Below are 15,251 nucleotides of genomic sequence, written 5' to 3'. Positions count from 1 at the left end.
AAATAAATCATTCCTCAAAGTGTAACACAAGGATTAAGTTCCAAGAAAAGAGAGAATGTTTTGTATTTTTAGTAGGAACGACGGTGAAAGAATATTTATCAAGTAGGAACAATGGTTAATGTTTATTGAGTATTTACTGTATGCCACACACTGTTCTAAGTGCTTTTCATTTATAATATCAGATTTCCTAACAATCCTAAGAGGTAAGAATTATGATCCTTATTTAACAGAGGAGGAGACTGAGGCATAAACAGTGTAAATATCTAACCCAGGGTCTCAGAGCTAGAAAGGGTGGCAGGTTTGGTACTGGAATCTGGGCAGTCAAGTGGTAGATGCCTACAGGTACTAGAAATGTTGGCCTTTGTGAAGTTAATGCTAGAGTGGCAGCAGTTTTCATACATTAATACAATTAGGCAAGAGGTTACGGCATGGTCTTGACTCTCCGACTAAACCTTGGATCAAATCAGAGTTCTCTCAGTCTTAGCTATAAAATGAGAAGTTTGAGCTAGGTAATTTCTACAGTCCTATAAAGTTTATAGGTCATTATATGAGTCTGAAAAGTGCTTTAAAAGTAAAAGCTGTTACTAGGAACTATTTTTTCAGGTTCTAATAGCCCTCATAGGAGGTTTTGGTAGGCAATTCTAACCCTTGTTTCATGAAGGATAAACCTTCTGTAGAAGAACAAATTTGAGAACGAATTTCAGAAAATTGTTCTAATAGATGAGTACCTTATTGATTTTATTAAACTAATCATTTGAAAGAAATTGATCTAGGCCAATGCCAGAGGACAGGGCAAACAGGAGTGAAGTGTTGAAAGGGTAGTGAGCATTATGTAATTAAGGGTGGGGTTGCTTATCCAAGGAAAAGAGTGGTAAGTTAGCTGGATAAACAGGTTGGCATCAAATAATGGAAGTTCTGGGATCCCTGGGTGGCGCAGCGGTTTGGCGCCTGCCTTTGGCCCAGGGCGCGATCCTGGAGACCCGGGATCGAATCCCACATCAGGCTCCCGGTGCATGGGGCCTGCTTCTCCCTCTGCCTGTGTCTCTGCCTCTCTCTCTCTTTCTCTCTGTGACTATCATAAATAAATATTAAAAAAACAAACAAAAAAAAATAATGGAAGTTCTTAAAAGTGGCTCAGGTTGATGTGATAGTACATGTTACTGAATCAGTTCTGGGTTCATGGTTCTGCCACCTCCTAGCCAGGTAGCCATGGGTCCCTCATCTGTAAGATGGGGACAGTATCAGTGGCCTAGGGTCATTGGGAAGATTAAATGCAGTGGTGACTATAAGCAGTCTAGCATAGCACCTGATGCATAAGTAAATTCAGCAAATGACTGCTACTACCCTTAGTACTGTGGTAAGCTTGGGAAAACAACAGGGTGGATGCATGGGCCCTGCCCTCACAAATGACAGTCTAGCAAGGTAGGCGCCATTAAATGATTACAAAGAGCATGATGAATACTAGGCATAGGTTGCACCAGTAACTTCCAGCTGGGGGACCTAACCCCAGGGTTGGAGTCAGAGAAAGTATTCCTGGAAGTGATGCTGTACCTTAAAGAGATGGTATGTTGATTTTTCACTGAGCATTTGATTTCTTGGCTTTATGTTGTATGTTTTAAGGGCATTGATGTGTGATTGCTTCCATGTCTCCTCTAGTCTCTTTGAGGGCATGATGGTCTTTTTCATCCAAAGCACCTGGGCTTGGCAATCCAAAGCAATTGGTCTGGGCAATTTAAGTGTTCAATAAATATTTATTTAATTAATTGGAATAAGTAGAGGTTTTTTGTTTATTCATTTTTTTTTTAATTTTTATTTTATTTAATTTATTTATGATAGGCACACAGTGAGAGAGAGAGGCAGAGACATAGGCAGAGGGAGAAGCAGGCTCCATGCACCGGGAGCCCGACGTGGGATTCGATCCCGGGTCTCCAGGATCGCGCCCTGGGCCAAAGGCAGGCGCTAAACCGCTGCGCCACCCAGGGATCCCCTATTCATGATTCTCTCTCTCAAGTTACCTATTTCTAAGTAGCATGGTGACATCTGGTGGTAAGAGTTGGAACTGAAATCTTCAAAGTACAGTTTCTCTGTCAGGATTTTGGAGGAGAGGATGGGTCAGGTAGGGCAAGCTTCTTCCCTCACAGATAAGGAAATGCTACTCAGAGAGTTTCAGGAACTTGAAATTTAGGCTCTGTCTCTATGTAAATCGACAGCCCATTGTAACATAGTTACTAGGCTAGAACAAAGCTTAATGAATATAAGGATTTTATAGCTCTCCTGTGTCAAATAAAATGGCCAGTTATTATATACTTGATCCTGTTTGAAATAAAGAATTTGCTTTAAGCAAGGGAAAAGTTAGAAAATTATTCCTGAATTCACCAGTGATAAATGGTTCTAGGTTGGAGATCAGTGCCCACTTGGTCCCTCAGAGGAACCCAGCAACAGGTCCTCTCTAGTATTATGAGCTGCTGCTGCCTTTTTTTTTTTTTTTAATTTATGTCCCACCTGGCTAGACATACAACATATCAGAGATTACCTGTTTTTTTAACACCAACAATCTTTTTTTAAAGATTTATTTTTATTTATTTATGATAGACATAGAGAGAGGCAGAGACACAGGCAGAAGGAGAAGCAGGCTCCATGCCAGAAACCCGACGCAGGACTGGATCCCTGGACTCCAGGATCGCACCCTGGGCCAAAGGCAGGCGCGAAACCGCTGAGCCACCCAGGGATCCCTGTATTCTGAGCTTCTTTTAATGGCATTTGGTTTTTTTCTTGTCCCCAGTGTAAACTGAAGTGGCACAGACTAAAATTTTATAATGTGAGGAGGAAATGCCCTCTGCCTTTCAGCTAGAGTGACAGCTAGAGGCCTTTCATACCTGTTAACTAAACTCAGCCCACATATGACTGTACTTATTGTCTTCCCCACTGTTGCCCCTTCCAGGTTCACCCATCTCTGTCAGTGACACCCTCCATTTCCTTCTGTCATGCTCTGGGCTCAGACTTTTAGAAATGTCTTCCCTTCCTCCTCTATTATTATCACTGTTGAACCACTTAACCCAGTCTGGCCAGTTTTTCATAAACAGAGTCTTTCAGATTTGTCTTTTTCCATCTGTTGCTACACTTCTACCACTTTAAACATAGGCCTTTCATCTATTCTGTGACCTAGTATAGCGATGCCGAAAACCTGTACTCACCACTGCCTCCAACACCTTTGCTTATGCTGCACTGGTTTCCTGAATATTCCCACTCCCAGACAAGTCAAGTGCACGCTGTAAAGACCTACCCCAAATTCTACTTCTGGTAAAGCTTCTCTGAACTCTTATAGGCCACAGTGAACTTTCCCTTTTCTCACATCTTCCTATAATGAGTTGGAAATGTATGATCCATTATGATAATACTTTGGTACACTGCTTGGCTGTACAGTAAATGCTTAAATACTCTCTTCACGGTATTTAAGAGTATGTAGTTCTTCACAAAAATGCTGAGGTATGTATTACCCTGACTTGATCAACAAGGATATCTATAATTTACTCAAGGCCGTACAATTGAAAAAGTGGCAGAGCACAAACCTAGAGCCTTGATCACACGGGGAGACTTCGTGATGGAAGGGAAGGCAGGTACATAATGTAATAACTGTTCAAGAAATACTTGTTCTTACCTTCACTTCCACCTTCCACCACACACATACATATATTCATTTCCCATTCAGGTCCCAAGTCCCATGTTTTTTTCCAATATACCATAGCTGCTTTGTCCTCAGATTTCTTCATTTATGCAAATTCTCAGTATTTGCTTTGGCCTTTATGAGAAGAAAGATGAAGAAATTCTCTCACAGTCATAGCCTTTACTGTGAGGGTGGTAAATCAAAAACTAGTAGTACACGAGGCATTAGGGACCTAGTCAACAGGGAGAAACCAATAATTACTGAGACCAGGTGATTCATCCAAGTGTTTTTGAAAGAACATAATAGAAGCCAAGAGTGAGAAATTTGGGGTAAAATATATTATTACAGTCAATTGTGCTGAAGGCTCGGAGGAGAGCCAGGGTAGATCTCATTCTCCAGAGAGGTCTTTGGCACTGAGGACTAGTGAATCTTAGCAGAATATTGAGTTTTCTAATAAAAATCAACGTATGATGAGTGATATCACCATATGTACAAACACATCTTAGATGAAATAAGCCCACGGATAAAATAAGGATTGTAGCCAAAATGGTGTTATGCTAAACACAATGTACTGGGAGGAGTGTATGAGAGGCTGATAGACAACAAACAAAGCCCAAGTCCATGGTGAGCTGAAGAGGCAGAACTGACGGTATATTCAGCACCTTTCAGCAAGAAGGATCTTGCACCTAGAGAAAATGAGTGATTTTTACTGGGGGTGGGGGGAGGAGAGGGGCTCCTGATTGTGATGAGAAATATTTTTATAAGACTTAATATTAGGTCAAAAATATCTCAAGGCAGTTTCCCTCTGTTTACTATAAATCCATGCTCAATATTTTTCTGGTGACTCTTTTGGCTTGGTGGGTGTCTGATTCTAGGAAGGGAGGCACTCTGGGTATTCCCTAATGTAAACTAGTGGCTTAGTGTTCTGGTTTACATGTCAATCACTTAATAGCATGACTGCTGTCAAGACTAGCCCCGAGAGACATTTATAGTATAATGACCAAATCAGATTTTGGACCTAAAAAAACAAAATCCATTAAGTGGAGAGGTCTGAAATGTGTAGAGCCAAATGAAGCCTTAGTTTTAAGCTGCAGCAAAGCTTAGCTTATTTAGCTGTGAGGCAAAACAGCTAAATATGTGATAGTACACCTAAAGAGTATTTCACAGTTTACAAAGCACTTTCATGATTTGATTATTCATGGTAATAAGAGTACTATTATTTTAGGAAGAAAGTTGAGGTTTGTGGCTTATGTCAGAGTTAAAACCCAGATACTCTTCTGATCATTTATTCTATTCAACTTTCTCATAGTAGTAAGAGTAGGATCACTGCTTGTGTTATATTTATTTATTTGTGGGAGAGCATATAATTTCAGTGTGGGAAAACCTATTTGGTGACCTTATGATCATTTAAAAAGTAAATAGGCATACGTAAAAGTCCTAATTTAAAGTTGGAACCATGGGAAGAACCTAATTTAGGGATTAGAAGAAAGAGCAGTTAGGTCCACACAAATCTGCAACGGATTTTTAAAATTTTATTATAAGATATACATAACAATTCAGTGGTACTAAGTACACTTAACAGTTACCACCATCTGCCTCCAGAACTTTGTCATCATCCCAAAGAGAAACTTAATACTCTCTAATCCATTTCCCTCTTCCCCTGACCACCTCTCTTCTACTTTCTACAAATTCGCCTCTTCTAGGTACCTGATGTAAGTGAAATTAGACAATATTTGTCCTTTTATGTGTGGCCATTTTCACTTTAGCATAATGTTTTCAAGGTACATCCATATTGCATGTAGCATGTGTCAGAATCTCCTTCCTTTTTATGGCCGAATAATAATTCCACTGTGTGGATAAAGCACATTTTGTTTATCCGTTCTTCTCTTGATAGACACTTGAGTTGTTTCCACCTCTGAGCTATGTGAATAGTGCTGCTATGAACATTGGTTTACAAGTTCATATTTTGCTTTCATATTTGGGGTCTATACCCAGAAGTAAAATTCCTGGATCATATGGTAATCCTACGTTTAACTTCTTGAGGAACTGCTGCTTTTCTATAGTGCCTGTACCATTTTATATTCCTACCAGCAATACGTAGGTTAGTTTTTCCACATCCTGATCAACACTTGTTATTTTCCATTTTTTTGATAATCATCTTAATGAGTATGGAGTGGTATCTTATTGTGATTTTGATTTGCATTACCTTAATGGGATGCAAAATAAGTGATGTTGGGCACCTTCCCATATGCTTACTGGTCATCTGTATATCTTTTTACAGAGGAGGAATCCATTCCAGTCCTTAACCTATTTTCAAATTAGGTTGCTTCATTTGTTGTTGAGTTTGCTCAACTGATTTTTCAAAGGTTCAAAAGCAATTCAGTGGAGGAAGGATACCTTTCAACAATGGTGCTAGAGCAACTGGACATCCATAAGCTAAGGAGGAGGTTGGGGGAAAACCTCAATGATACAAAGATAATGTCCAATCATGACATAAAACTCTTAACACTTTTAGAAAATCAGAGGGAAGATCTTTGGGATCCAGGGGTAGGCAAAGAGTTCTTATAAAAGCATGATCCAGAAAAGATTGATAAACTGAACTTCATCAAAACCAAAAACTTTTGTTCTGTGAAAGCCCACATGAAGAAAATTAAAAGACAAGCTACAGATTGGAAGGCGATATTTACAGGCCGCATATCCAACAAAGGACTGGTATCTAGAATATACAAAGAATTCTCAAAACTCAACAGATACGGGGCAAAAGACATAAATACCAAAAGATAGACAGCAAATAAGCACATGAAAAAAAAATGTACTATATCCTTACCCATCATGCATATTAGAATCACAATAAGTTATCACCACAGACCTACTAGAATGACTAACACAAAATAGCATCAAATACTGGCAAGGATGTGGAGAAACTGGATCACTCAAGGTACAGTTGCTAATGGGAATGTAAAATGGTACAGCCACTCTAGAAAACAGGTTGGCTATTTCTTACAGAACTAAACATGCAGTTGCCATACAACTGCACTCTTGGGCATTTATCCCAGAGAAATGAGAACTTACGTTCACACACGCAAAAAAACTGCATAAATGTTTGTATCAGCTTTATTCATAACATCCCCAAACTGGAAACAGCCCAGAAGTCTTTCAATGGGTAAATTGTTAAACTGGCATATCCATACCATGGAAAACTACCCAGCATAAAAGAACAAATTATTGATACAACTTGGATGCCTTTCCAGAGTTCCTCCGAGGAAGAAAAAAAATCAATCCCCAAAAGTTAGGTATTGTATATTTATATAATGTTTTTGAAATGACAACATTTGAGAAAAGGAAGACAGATGAATGGTTACTAGGATTTAGGGGCTGGGAGGTTGGAGAGGGATATGGGTGCGGTTATAAAAGCCCAAGAGAGGTATCTTTGTGAATGAAGTATTCAGCATCCTGCCTGTGGCGGTGGGTATGCAGACCTACACATGTGAAATTGAATAGGGCATAATACATCACCAACAGGAATACAAATAAAACGAATAAGATAGGTGGATTTTATCCGTGTTAATATTCTGCTTGATATGGTCTGGTGCCACATCTTCGTGCATGTCTACGGAGTGCATATCTTCTGAGCAAAACGAAAGAAAAGCAGCTGAGATGTCTGGACATTTTCAAATTATAAAGAAAGGCCTGGATAAATATTTGGAAAGCTTCCTTGGATCTTCTTTCATAGAAATTTGCCTCCCACTTCCGTATAGCCCTGAATAGAGTAATAACTTATGCTAGGCAGTGTCTTTATTTTTTTTTTAATTTTTATTTATTTATGATAGTCACACACAGAGAGAGAGAGAGAGAGGCAGAGACACAGGCAGAGGGAGAAGCAGGCTCCATGCACCGGGAGCCCAACGTGGGATTCGATCCCGGGTCTCCAGGATCGCGCCCTGGGCCAAAGACCGGCGCTAAACCACTGCGCCACCCAGGGATCCCTAGGCAGTGTCTTTAAAAACAAACATGCAAGTGTGTACTACGATGAAGATAAAACTATATTCATTATTTTTAAAAGTCCCCCAAAATGCAAAAATAACAGCACTGTAATTCCACCACCCAAATATAACCATTTTCTTTTAATATTTCTATGTATTCCTCCCAGTATTGTTCTGTTTTTAAAAATACAGATTTAGGGGGTCTCTGGGTGGCGCAGCGGTTTAGCGCCTGCCTTTGGCCCAGGGCGTGATCCTGGAGTCCTGGGATCGGGTCCCGCGTCGGGCTCCTGGCATGGAGCCTGCTTCTCCCTCTGCCTGTGTCTCTGCCTCTGTCTCTCTCTCTCTCTTTTTCTCTCTCTCATAAATAAAAAATAAAAATCTGAAAAAAATAATTTAGCAATTACTGTTTTGCGTCCTGCTTTTTTTCACTCACCTTCGCAGCACTATTTCCCCCCACATTTTTCAAAGGCATTCTGAATGCGCTAAATTTCGCAGTGGGATCATTCACTCGTCAGCTCCCTTGCAGGACAACTGAAAGAGCATCTCGGCGTAGAAAGTCTGGCCGACGTAACTTTTAAAACGTGTTCCAGAAGCGGATGACTGAGCCAACTTTTAAGTCTCAGGTACAAGATGCCTTTTCCCACCCAGCCACCGCTCCTATTCCCACACCTCCACAACCTGAGCCGCGGACGCCGCTGCCACTTTTCCGGCTTCCGAGGCCCCCTCGGCCTCCGTAGACGCGTGGCGGCGTCACGCACACAGCGTTGCTGGTTTCCCTGGTGACGGTTGCCGGGGCAGCGCGTGCCGGCGTCCGGAAGAGGAGACCGCGCCTCTCTGGCCTTAGACGTGAGGAGCGGAGTGACCGCTGTAAGTGCGGGGAAGGGCAGAAGGTCCGAGGCTGAAGCCGGGAGAGCCCGCAGCTGCTGGGAGGGCCTGGAGCTGAGTCGGAGCGCGCAGGCTGGCCGGGCGCGCTGCCTTGCCCTGGCCCGACTCGCTGCCTGCCTGGCGAGCTAGGTCTCTCCCCGCTTCATTCTGCGAATCTCCGCGAACATCCCCCTCGCCTCTCCAGACAGACGCTTAGTTTCCGTGTGGTAGAAGGGCTAGTGAGGTGCAGACGGTGGGTCACCTGCCCAAGTCACAGAGGAGGAGGCGTGGCCAGAACTCCGACCCAGGTCGGCCTGACCAGCACCCTCTTCTGGTGTCTCTGCTACCGAGCCCCGCCGCACAGTACTGAGAGGACAAGCGGGGACTAAGCGACTTGTTGGTATCCGCTTCGCGCCCATTCCCGATTCAGGGCCAGCCCCCGCGGGACCGACACCCGGACGAGCGAGTCCCCTCAGCCGGATCCCCGCCCCCCCACCCCCACCCCATCCCTGCGTTGACGCTGGCCTGACCTGCAGTCGGTGTACAGGGCTCCCAACGAGGAATTTCTTGGGCTTCTCCTCTCCACCGCGGGCCCCAGGCTGTTGCTGGGAATACTATAGGAGAACATAATAAAAAAGAGGCAGAGGGAAGACGGAGGCTGGTGGGGGCAGAGGAGGCTCAAGCCTGGAGGGGCCTCAGCCCTTCCTCACTGGTCTCTGTCCAGTGCTCAACTGCCTCTGGGACCTTTGCTTTGCTACATACAGGAAGTAGCCTAGTGGGTGGGTGCCACCTTCCCCATCCCTTGGCTCCAAGGCGTTCCCCGAACCGAGTTCCTTCCATGCATACTTAGCCTTAACTTAAAGAAAAAATAATAATAATTGGCTTTATTTCTTAGAGCAGTTTACGATTTACAGAAATATTGAATAGAAAGTTCCTATATGCTCCTCCCTTTTCCCCATGATTAACATCTTGCATTGGTGTGGTACACTGATAGTACTGATAAAGGTGATTTCGTTATTAACTTAAAAAGTCCGGAGTTTACATTAGGGTGCACGCGTGTGTGTGTTGTACAGTGCTGTGGGTTTTGCCAAAAGCATAATGTCAAGTATCCACCACTAAAGTATCTTACTGAAGAGTTTCATTGCCCTAAAAACCCCTTGTACTCCACTGCTCATGCCTCCTCCCCTCCCACCAAGCCCTGGCAACCCTTAGTCTTTTTACTTCTCCATAGTTTTGCCTTATCCAGAAAGTCATGTAGTGGGAATCATACAAAATGCAGCCTTTTTATTTTATTTAAGATTTTATTTATTCATGAGAGACACAGAGAGAGAGGCAGAGACACAGGCAGAGGGAGAAGCAGGCTCCATGCAGGGAGCCCGCGGGACTTGATCCTGGGTCTCCAGGATCAGGCCCTGGGCTGAAGGCCGGCGCTAAACCACTGAGTCACCCAGGCTGCCCAGAATGCAGCCTTTTTAGACTGGCTTCTACACTTAGCAATATGCATTTAACTTTCCTTCATGCTTTTTCATGGCTTGATAGCTCATTTCTTTTCATCACTAAACAGTATTCCCTTGTGTAGTTGTATCCATTTGTTTATCTTTTCACACATTGAAGGATATCTTGGTTACTACTCATTTTAAGTAATTATGCATAAAGCTGCTATAAATATTCACTTATAGGCTTTTGTGTAGACAGAAGATTTCAATTCATTTGGGTAAATATGGTTGTTGGATCATTTGGTAAGACTATGGTTAGCTTTGCAAGAAACTCCCAAGCTGTCTTCCAAAGTGGCCTGTACCACATTTTGCATTCCCACCAGCAATGAATCAAATTTTCTGTTACTTCAAATACTTGCCAAGACTTGATGTTGCCACTGTTTTGGATTTTAGCCATTCTAGCAGGTGTGTAGTGTTATCTCATTGTTGTTTTAATTTGCAATTCCTAATGACATATGTTGAACATCTTTTCATATGCTTGTTTGCCATCTATATATTTTCTTTGGTAAGATACATATTCAGATCTTTTGCTCACCTTTTAATTGGGTTGTTTTCATATTGTCAAGTTTTAAGAGTTCTTTTGTATATTTTCCATACTGTCCTTTATCAGATATGTGTTCTGCAATCAAAGTTTTTCTTGCAGACTGTGGCTGGTCTTTTCATTCTCATTACAGTATCTTTGGAAGAGTAGATGTTTTTAATTTTAATGAAGTCCAACTTACCAATTTTTTCTTTCATGGATCATGCTTTTGGTATTGTATCTTAAAACTCATCTCCAAACCCAAAACCATCTAGGTTTTTTCCTATATTATCTGAGTAGTTTTATTGTTTTTCATTTTACATTAGGTCTATTACCCATTTTGAGTTAATTTTGTGAAAAGTGTAAGGTCTGCATAGATTCATTCTGTTGAATGTGATGTCTAGTTGTTCCAGCACCATTTGTCAAAAAGACTATTGAATTGCCTTTGCTTCTTTTCAGTTGACTCTATTTGTCTGGGTCTATTTCTGGGCTCTCTCAGTTCCATTCCATTGATCTATTTGTCTGTTCTTTCCCCAATACCACACTGTTTGAATCTCTGTAGCTTTATAAGAAGTCTTAAAGTTGGGTAGCATCAGTCCTCCAATTTTGTTTTTCTCCTTCAAAATTATGTTAGCTATTCTAGGTCTTGTGCCTTTTCATATAAACTTTAGAATCAGTCTGTAGTATCCACAAAGTAACTTGCTGGGATTTTGATTGGGATTGTGTTGAAGCTATAGGTCAAGTTGGGAAGAACTGACATCGTTTTTGTTGTCTATCTTGTTTTGTTTGGGAGGAAGAACTGACATCTTAACAGTAGTGAAGTCTTCCAATCCATGAACATGGAATATTTATCTAGTTCTTCTTTGATTTCTTTCATCAGAGTTTTATAGTTTTCCTCATACAGATAAATCTTTTACATATCTTGTTAGATGTATACTAAAGTATTTCCATTTTTTTATGTGAATGTAAATGGTGTTACATTTCAATTTCAATTTCTGGTTGTTCTTTACTGGTATGTAGAAAAACAATTAAACTGTTGTTTATTGACCTTGTGTCCTGCAACCTTGCTATAGTTGCTTATTTGTTCCAGGATTTTGGAGGGGTTCTTTTTTCTTTTTGTTGATTCTTTGGGATATTCTACATAACAATCATGTCATCTGAAAAAACAAGACAGTTTTATTTTTTTCCTTCTAGTCTATAATAGTTAACTTTTCCTCTCCCACTGCCAAAAGCAGGAGCAGATTTTCCTCTGATTTTCACAGTGAGATCTGGTAGGGTTCCTGGGGGTAAAATTCATAAAAGTATGAGGTCTCCCAAAGGACTAGACCCCTTGGAGTTTTAAGACTGCAAGCTAGTCCACTCTGAGCCCCCAACAACTCATCAGTTACAGGTTAGTGTTTCTACTGATCTTGATTCTAGCTGCAGGCTTCTGCTCCCAGTAAACTGTGATTCTCTGTATTCACCTGACTCTCCAGTTTTCAGGGAATACTTTATCCTATGACCTCAATTGTCTAATGATTGGGAGTTCCACTGATTTCCAATTGTTGATATTTAGTTTACATTTTTTCTTATTGTGAGGATAGGAATGACAACTTCTAAACTCTTTACATGTCAGAGGTTCCGGTCCGTTTTAACTTTTGAAACTCTCTGCACCTCCACTTCTACTACTTAAGTCCAGAGTAAGTAAAAAGACCCTGGTTATGCCCCAGAGCACCATGTGTAGAAATCACAAATGTTATTAAGGTGGATTTTTAAAGATAATGCTTGTCTAAACATTTTTTACAATTACTTATGAATAGCATGTTCACAGATACAGCTGGTTACCAAAGAGGGTTGGACTAAGAAAGACCAGATTCATTCATTTGTTCCAGAAATATTTACTGAGCACCTACTGTGTGCTAAATATTGTTGCAGGTCAGCAATACAGCAGTGAACAAAATAGATTAAAATATGCACTCCTAGGCAGCTTATATGCTAGTTGGAAAACAGAAGTGGTAAACAAGTAAAATGTCCTGTATATCAGATGGTTAAAAGTGTGATGGAGAAAAATAAAGCTGGGCCTGGGAGAGGGAGTTTATTGGGTAGAAGCAGGAGAAAGGAATGCAGTATTATTAGGTAGGGTGAGCAGGGAAGGTCTCCCTGAGGAGATGCTCTTTGAGTAGACATCTGTCTACCTGTCTGGCAGTGGACGAGAAAAGTAACCATTACAGGTTGGAAAGGAAGAAATAAAACTGTCTTGTTCTCAGATGACCTGATTGTCTATGTAGAAAATCCCAAAGAATCAACAACAATAATGAAAATCCTTGGGAAGAACATTCTAGCAGAGGAACAGCCAGCACAAAAGTCTGTGAGTTTGATGCATCCTTGATAATAAAAGAGGGATTGGCAAGGAACTGGATTACATGAGGCCCCATTTTTATGCTGAGGTGGACATGGTCTGATCTACTTATTAACAGGGTTACTCTGGCCAATGTGTTGAAAAGGGATTGGGGACAAGGGTAGATGTAGAGACAGGAGTTAGGAGGCTACAATAAGGATCAGGAGGTGGGAAGTGTTCAGGTTCTGGGTATATTTTGAATGTAGACCAAGAGAATTTGCTGATGGATTAGATCTGCACAGGGAGTAGAGAGCACTGATCATTAGAGGCATTTTTCATCTTGCCACAGAGCCTTGACACATGCTGTCCCTCTGCTGCCCTAAATGATTTTCCTCTACTTAACTCTTACTCATACTTCAGGTCTCAGCTCATTTCCTTGGAATTGCTCTCCTGGATTTCCCAGACCATGCCAAACTCTCTGATGGAGACTCTCAACACATGTATCTCCTTCAGAGCATCACAATGATCATTTTATGCTTTTTTTTTTTTGGCAGGTGAAACAATTTTATTTCACAGTTGTCTTTAAAACCACAAAGACACTATGTTCTTCATATAAAAACATTAGTACAGATAACTGTACTTTCTAGAAAATGATTATATAGACCTTCTCAAAGAAAAATGCACACCATTATATGGTTCAGACAAGTTACTTGGGAAAAACACATCTGGACCGATTCCTAAAACATACCAGAAGACCACGCTGCATCTTTTGGTTCAAAGTATAGACTACTGTCATCCGTAAGGGCTCCTGCATTCTTACATATTTGATAATACACATATAGACTGGTTTGTGGCTTAATGCTCCATTGGTTCATCAGCCTTTTCTGCAGGTTCATCAGCAGGTTGAGCAGGCTGTGCCTTTCTCTGTGGTCTTTCTTCAAGACCTTCCAGGAACGGAGATACATCATCATCATCATAAATCGTAAACTCAAAGTCTTTACCAACAATTCCAATGGAAACATTCTTTGTAGTTAGGTCCTGTTCCGCAGGAAGTGTCTCTCGTAAGGCACGCAGACCATGTTTAACCAGTTCATTCAAATTGCACTCCATAAACCCAGACATATGTCTCTCCAAGTAAGTACGAGCTGATTGAGAACGGGCTCCAATGGACATGGCTCTACAGTCAAAATAGTTGGCAGATGGACAGGTTTGGAAAATGTGAGGGCCCATATCATCATAACCAGCAATAAGCAGTCCAACACCATATGGTCTCCGGCCATACCGTTGTGTTGGTATCTGGGTCTTGCTTCCAATTAGAGATACAAGACGAGACACAGGAAAAGGTCTGTCAAATACAAATCTGGAATCCAAACACTCCTGGTGCATAAAATTACATAACAGTCTACCATCAGCAGTAAGTCACGCAATTGAGATACCAATATGGTTATCGACATGAAGAATTTTCTTCTGATGAGCTGCAAGCTCTGACTGTGCTCTCTTCAATGCAACCAACACTGCATGGGTTTTTTATTTCAGACCAACTGTGGCTGAACCTTGTTTGACAGCTTCCACTGCATATTCAATTTGATGAATCCTGCCCTGAGGGCTCCAAACAGTGATGTCATTGTCATACTGGTTGCGAAACATGATTCCAGCGTAGTCCGCTGCGGCCTCCGGCAGAGGTGGCGGCTTCAGGAGCGCGGCCCATTTTATGCTCTTTTATGTGATCATTTGATCAATGTCTGTCTCCTCACCAGACTGTGAGCTCCACAAAGAGAGATATATTCATAGCTCTTTGTGCAATACCAATAAATATTTGCTGAGTGATCTATAACCCACATCCAACAGGAGCAAATGAAATCAAGTTGAATGTCTTAAGTGCTGTTTGCTCTAAGGCCAAAATTGCTGCTGTAGTTCCTTTATTCATTCATGGCACAAGTGTTAATTTAGCACCCACTGCATACCCATGCTGGCTTGTACTGCAGAGACCAGATTCAGAGATGAACATAACAGTTCCTACCTTGAGAATAGGTAGAAGGTGACAGAAAATCTTCCATTCTTTCATTGGACTCCTCAAAATATAAACAACAGGCATACCTTTGGTCCTGTTTTTAATATACACCAGCCACATTGTCATGAAGTAGTCAGGAATCAAGCAGGGCCAACGAGTGTTTTGAAAACTTGAGTTTAGCACTATTGTTATCTGCTTTTAAAAAATACACGTTTTCCTTTCTGCTTCCTGGAAATCAGCATCCCCCATGGAGATCTATGTTGTCTTTGGTCATAGGTCTACCTTGACTTGTAATTAAGTTGTTTAGGAAGAAGAGGAAGAATGTGGTCTGGGGCACATGCGGTCCGCATGCCAGGAGGTCCCTGGCATCCACCCTTCGACTGCCCCTAACTACAG

The 15,251-nt window shown here is 41.4% G+C and overlaps 1 pseudogene; it reads right to left on the bottom strand.

Moving 5' to 3' along the window:
- Positions 1 to 13,699: 13,699 nt before the first annotated feature.
- On the bottom strand, positions 13,700 to 14,491 carry LOC129507176 (proteasome subunit alpha type-1-like; annotated as a pseudogene).
- Positions 14,492 to 15,251: the final 760 nt, after the last annotated feature.

Source organism: Nyctereutes procyonoides, unplaced genomic scaffold (assembly GCF_905146905.1).
Source record: "Nyctereutes procyonoides isolate TBG_1078 unplaced genomic scaffold, NYPRO_anot_genome, whole genome shotgun sequence".
Classification (NCBI taxonomy): Eukaryota; Metazoa; Chordata; class Mammalia; order Carnivora; family Canidae; genus Nyctereutes; species Nyctereutes procyonoides.
The sequence above is the reverse complement of the archived record's forward strand: the minus strand, read 5'-3'. Positions and strand labels throughout refer to the sequence as shown.